General features: G+C 30.0%; 1 protein-coding gene across 1 annotated transcript in view; it reads right to left on the reverse strand.

Moving 5' to 3' along the window:
- LOC111618053 (ATP-binding cassette sub-family B member 8, mitochondrial-like) overlaps positions 1-7,042 on the reverse strand; it is a 68,437-nt gene that overhangs the window by 31,718 nt on the left and 29,677 nt on the right. The gene's annotated exons all lie outside the window — the stretch shown is intronic.

A 7,042-nucleotide genomic window follows, 5' to 3' on the forward strand; every position in this document is an offset into this window, starting at 1 on the left:
CCACAGAGCTTCCTTCTCAATTTGTACTTGTACGCATTCGAACAGTTCTATCGCATATCAAATTGCAATTATTTTGTTAATAATTCTTCTGACATGGGTCTAAGTATAATTAATGATATTTTAACTTGGTTAGGATTTAAATCTGAAGCTTAAAGACGATTCGAGTAGTGAAACAGACATTGACGGTATTGATTTGTTTAATGAAATCAATACTTTAAAGTTGCATTTTCCAGAAAACCAGTCTAATGATCCACAAACCTTATTACAATATTTTTTTACTAATGGCTTAATTTCAACATTTCCGAACATAGCAATAGTACTAAGAATATTACTTACATTGCCGGTTTCAGTTGCATTTGGTAAAAGGTCCTCTTCAAAGTTAAAATTATAAAAAAAAACTATTTAAGATCAACAACGCACCAGCAAATATTAAGTAATTTAGCTATAGTTTCAATTGAACATGAAATCTTAGACAGCTTGGATACATGAAAATTGATAGCAGATTTCGCAAACATAAAGGCAAGAGAAGTTCAATTTCTATAGATAAATATTTATATGGTTTTACACTTAAGTAAACAAAAATAACTTAGTAATAATAAATAGATTTTCTTTGTAAAGTATTTCTTTTCTTTTTTCACACCCTTATGAGACAACACTAAAGAGCCTTTCTGGCAAGCTCAGCATAGGTAGTCATAGTTAAACAGGGGGCGGCATAATCTGTATTGCACACGGGCGTTCAAACTGCTAGCGGCGCCCCTGCTCATATACAACCAAGAAAAGATTTCAGAAATTAAACAACATTGTAATACTCTCTTTAACACACAATTTTGTGAATATATTTATACGAAAATAATTACATAAAAACTTGAGCATCAATTCACTCAAGATTCAAGACATTTTGTAACATAACACCTTCATCCATTCATGTCTTCAATTATTGCTTAATTATTTATTCTAATGTAGTCATGAATTTTGGTTAATCAATTATAAGTAATTTATTACTGAATTATCTAAGTTACTTAAACTAATAAACAGGTTAATGATCCAAAAAATATTCAGTATTAATTATAATTGGTTTTTTAAATTCATATTTAATTACTATAATTATTGAGAAATGAAATGAAACATGTAATGCCATAATATTGTATATGCCAAAAAAAAAAAAAAAAAACTTTTCAGGAGAGGTAAAAAACACTTTTTCTAGTGAATGAATTCATTATAATTTTACAATAAAATGGTAAAAAACTCACTAGGTTACAAGTTCTCTGGAATATCAAAATGATGTAAATATAATCTATTATGACATTGCATGCTTCAAATCATTTCAATTTAATTACTGTACTTTGTTTCATCCTCATATATATATTGTTGGTCTCTGTCGTTTAAAAAAAAAAAAAAAAAGAATTTTTTTGTTTTCTTTTGCTTATGTTTATCTTTGCGTATATATACATATTTTGCCAATGTAATTACTGTAAACAATTATCGCTATTGCTGTACACGCAATTTTATTTGTGTTTTGAGCGGTTTTTGTATGGCAGCACGGTGTTGATGATGGAGGTGTTATATATGGTGGGGAACCGGAAACCTGGCATTCTGGTTCCTGGCGTTCAAGTGGGAAGGTGCGTCCTTCGAGTGTATTGTGTGGACTCTTTGTGTAAGCCGCCACGTGCCAGGCCTACGCCGACCTTTTTGTATTGTAATCTGGTATATATATTTGGTACATAAAATTAGTTTAATCCTGTATTGTACTTGTCTCCTCCCTTCATGGTAATTTTTATTCATCCCTGCGGATATCATCCCACAGTTATTCGCAGATTTCCACAACTTTCCTCTATATAATCCTTGATTACATTAAATTTACACTGGCATATAATTTGAAGAAAATTGCTAGAATTACAATAAAACATTCATATAACTAACACCACATTTCCAAATTTGCTGTTGAAACAAGATACAGTAGAAATGCTATTATCATCAGAAACAAGGTCATGACAGATAAGAGACTAGATGGATAAAAGAATTACCCTATCAGTACAGAAAAATTCATTTACAATCTACAATTAATACAGAATCCTATATGTACTGTACAGCACTGTAAAATCAACAAATTGTTTATTTGCTGTGCAATATTTACATATGATTCTGTACCTTAACCAGCATACAGTACAGAAATGGAAGGTTACATAAAGTAAAATACAGTACAGTATGTACTAAATTATGATAATAGCAAAGAAGAAAAAAAATACAATATCTCTACTGATGATGACCATTCAACACAGGTAAAAACGTTTGCTTTTATGTAGATTTTTGTAGTTTCTTGCCGAATATTGGTTATGTGTAGTGCTTATTTACATGTATCCAGTTTGAGTTGTGGAATTTACAAGTTTATACTGTAATTGGTATACAGTTTAGAAGGTATACCTAAAAATTCCATTTTTTCTCACTTTTTTATTTCCATTAGCAATTCATTGTAGATAAAATAACATATAATAAATAAACTCAAAAAATTAAATAGAAAAGTATTTTAATGTTAATAATATCTCAGTTGACTTGATGATTGGAAAAACACCTACACTGAGATGAGAATTGCAACGCAACCAGTGCAGCTCTTGATGGAAATGACTTCTCTACCAGATATTAGCTCAAAATAATTGAGAATCATTTATTTATTCTATAAATGATTCTCAAGTATTTTGAGCTAGTGGCTGTAAGAAGTTTATAGCACACTAATATGCTGTAGCACATTGAATGAATGAGAATAGAGTAAGTGCTGATAAATAATTTCCATTACCATTATTATTATTGATTTTACTAAGAAAGTTGCACATAGACTCTACAACAGAAAACAACACTAGTTCATCAGATGATTGCTTAGCTCTTATTGTTGGAAACTAACATATGATAAAATTAACAATTGGTTTCAAAATAGTTCTCTGAGAGCTATTATACACAAAAAAAATAAATTACCAGAATTTATTACTTTTTGTAAGTAGGAGTACATAATAATATGAATTAAACTATGGAAGAAAACCAAAGATGAGGCATATCCCAATATGGTTCCAGAAAAATCATGATAACAGATGAATATGTATAATGCATAAAATATTTTTCACATTTTTTAAAAGAAAACCTTGGTAAGTTTACACACAAAAAAAGCTATTGGATAAGCAATTTAAAATTAGCAGATAAACCTGCATTGTCATATAACCCATACATATTTTTAAATTGACTTCTAAAGACATAACCTACAAGCTTTCCATAGGAAATTACAGTACTTAATTAAAAAAAGAAACCAGAAGTAGAATTCTGGTTCATTCTTAACTTAAATCTTGTAATTAAATTAAATTGAATTAAACATTAAAATTATTAAAAAGTGATAACATGCTTAATTCCAGTAACAAATACTTTACAAAAAGCTAACCTACAGAACATAGATTTGTTAAACTTTTGATAACAAATGAGGCAAACCTAACGGGTCATTCCAATTTTCAATGCTGACTCAGCGCTAATCTCAACATTCGTTAAAATTCATTCCTTTTTTCAACGTTGAGGTAGCGCTGTTGTCAGTGCTGACTCAACACACTCAACAGATATGTTGACTGCTACTTTCCAATGAATTGTGGGTAATTGGTAAGACATTTGAATGGAATCCATCTTGCTGAGAATGGAATTATGGGAACTAAGCACTTCATACTCGAGTTGGAACGTCATTGATGACGTCAAATTGTTGACTTCAACACTCAACACTCGCGTTGAAAATTGGAATGTCCCGTAAATAATCTTGCTTGTCTTTAAAATAGATACAATCTTGGTACCAATCATGAGAATTAGGAAATAACATAACATTTAAATTATTTTGAATGTAAATTTCATGTTATTTCCTAATTATTTTAAAAGCATAAACTTTGAAATTATAACAGCATTTTCTGATGACTTAATTGATTTAAGTTAAACAGAGTCAATGTTTTAATTATTTGTAAAGTAGAGAAAACTAAGTTGACAGAATCCATATTATGAATTCTGTCAACTTTAATCATCCTTTTCTTAAATTGTTTATAATAGTTTTTTTTGTTTACTTTAAGATGTAGCAAATAAACTCTCCTGGACGCAATAATCAGTCAAAAAACAAACTCAAAAACATTTCAACATAACACAAAAATTTTAGTTGGTACTTTATGCTAAACATTTTGAAGCTAAAAAATATTCATTTAAAATATAACATAAAATTTAAATTAAATTAGTATTAAAGGTTAAATGAACACATTAAAACTGTCAAGAGAAAGAGAGCAAGAGGGAAAAACATATATATATATATATATGCAATGGAATTATGATCACTTGGGATTTCAACTTTTGATAACAATAACTGGCTGATAACATTAAACAGAGGATAAAAAATTTTCATTATTAAATTAAATTTTTTACCAACAATTATAGTATGAATGTGTACACTTAATACAACATTACACATTTATATATGCTACATTTCTTACAAACAACTGTTTTAACTCAACAGATCACAAAATTAAAGTAAGTCATAACAGGAATGTTAATTCCCAAAGACACACTTCAAGTAAAGATCTACAATACATTTTCTAAGAATTCTTGTCATGTCCTTACAGTATGTAAAAGAATGTATGCTTTGGTTGAAAGTAAGTTTTGAAGAAAAAGTCCATTTAGTATGAATTTTCTAAGAATTCTTATCATTTTCTTCAAATGTAATTATCACAATTGATAACAATAACAAAGTTTGATTATAATACACAAATTATTTTAAATTTGTTTAAGAAAATTTGCTTAATCTTTTCATTAGCATGTTTCTATGTCAAAAATAATAACAACATATATACTATTCCTCTTTTTGAATGATAGATATGTTCCAAAAAATGATGCACAAAAAAGTACTGTACATACATCCTGTAAACTATTTACACATATGTTTACAATAACACTCCATTTAACTTTTATTTAGTGGAAAAATAGAGGAGCTCTAGTAGCATAACATACTGGATAATATGGATACAATGTAACATAATCTATTGGACTTTATACTAGTAGATATGGAATTAACGGTGTTCTTAGCTAAGAGAGAGCTTACATTATTACTGATGCNAGTAAGGTAACATTCCAATAGACAATATGCAAAGCTTTTTTTTCAGTTTACAGCAGTATTTATTACACAAAATTTAAGTAAAGCTTAACATGCCGATCTTGCCCCGATCTCCCCTATATATGCAATGGAATTATGATCACTTGGGATTTCAACTTTTGATAACAATAACTGGCTGATAACATTAAACAGAGGATAAAAAATTTTCATTATTAAATTAAATTTTTTACCAACAATTATAGTATGAATGTGTACACTTAATACAACATTACACATTTATATATGCTACATTTCTTACAAACAACTGTTTTAACTCAACAGATCACAAAATTAAAGTAAGTCATAACAGGAATGTTAATTCCCAAAGATACACTTCAAGTAAAGATCTACAATACATTTTCTAAGAATTCTTGTCATGTCCTTACAGTATGTAAAATAATGTATGCTTTGGTTGAAAGTAAGTTTTGAAGAAAAAGTCCATTTAGTATGAATTTTCTAAGAATTCTTATCATTTTCTTCAAATGTAATTATCACAATTGATAACAATAACAAAGTTTGATTATAATACACAAATTATTTTAAATTTGTTTAAGAAAATTTGCTTAATCTTTTCATTAGCATGTTTCTATGTCAAAAATAATAACAACATATATACTATTCCTCTTTTTGCATGATAGATATGTTCCAAAAAATGATGCACAAAAAAGTACTGTACATACATCCTGTAAACTATTTACACATATGTTTACAATAACACTCCATTTAACTTTTATTTAGTGGAAAAATAGAGGAGCTCTAGTAGCATAACATACTGGATAATATGGATACAATGTAACATAATCTATTGGACTTTATACTAGTAGATATGGAATTAACGGTGTTCTTAGCTAAGAGAGAGCTTACATTATTACTGATGCTAAGTACCTTGATCGGTCCTTGATCAAAGTCTTGAAGTTGCAAAATATCCTGATAGGGTGAAGAGGTTTCAGCTAGGTTAGGTAGAGTTAAGCTCCTTCATGGTACAATTCACTATCAAATGGTCATTGCTAAGGCATCTATCGGTAAAGGGCGGTTGAAGGGATCGGCAATGGAGCACTCACATGAAGAGGAGGTCAGCGAACTCTCAGACTCCTGAAAACCTTCTTATCCTCGATTCAATCCTTTTATATTGGGGGTCCTCCCCCTTTGGTTTCAATGCCCTCATTTTAGCCATGTCACTAATTTCGACAAATAGTGAATATTTGTAGTTAGTTCCCGGTGAAACATTTGATGAGCCTCCTGGGAAAGGAAGTGACTCTGGGGTGAGAGATGCAATCATCCTCCAGTAATTAAATTGAAAATTTTGTTTTTGCTGGGATTTGAACTAAATTAGCATTCAAAAGACGAAATTTTTCTCTCAAAAACTTTTGTAAAGTCCGGCTCTCATATATATATATATATATATATATAAATATATATATATATATATATAAATAAATATATATATATTAATCCCATATTCATAAACTTTCTCACCTCTTCTCTGGGATATCTTTAATACTTGATCAAAGGGGCTTTGTTCCTTTTCCTTACGACCAAAGCATTTTATAAGTCCTCTCCTGATTTCATCATAGCTTCTGACGCCCTGGTCCCGCAAGTCGAAAAACACAGACAAAGGCTCTCCTTTTAGGCGAGCACGAACCACGTTGACCTTCACTTTCTCGTCCCAACTTGCCAATAACGCTGTGTCCTCGACGGTTTCGAAAAATCGACTCACATCTAAGGTGTCTCCTGGCAGATTCGAAAAACATGGGATCATACCCATAAATCCCGTTACAATGGGCACATTGCCAAATTCTCCTGCTCCTGTCCCTGAAGATCCACTAATAATCTGTTCATCCATAGTTTTATCGAAACTTTCCAACAAAAGAATGCACGGTTGGCCAGTCCTTT

The sequence above is a fragment of the Centruroides sculpturatus genome, unplaced genomic scaffold (genome assembly GCF_000671375.1).
Source record: "Centruroides sculpturatus isolate CEXI.00-Female unplaced genomic scaffold, Cexi_2.0 scaffold47, whole genome shotgun sequence".
Classification (NCBI taxonomy): Eukaryota; Metazoa; Arthropoda; class Arachnida; order Scorpiones; family Buthidae; genus Centruroides; species Centruroides sculpturatus.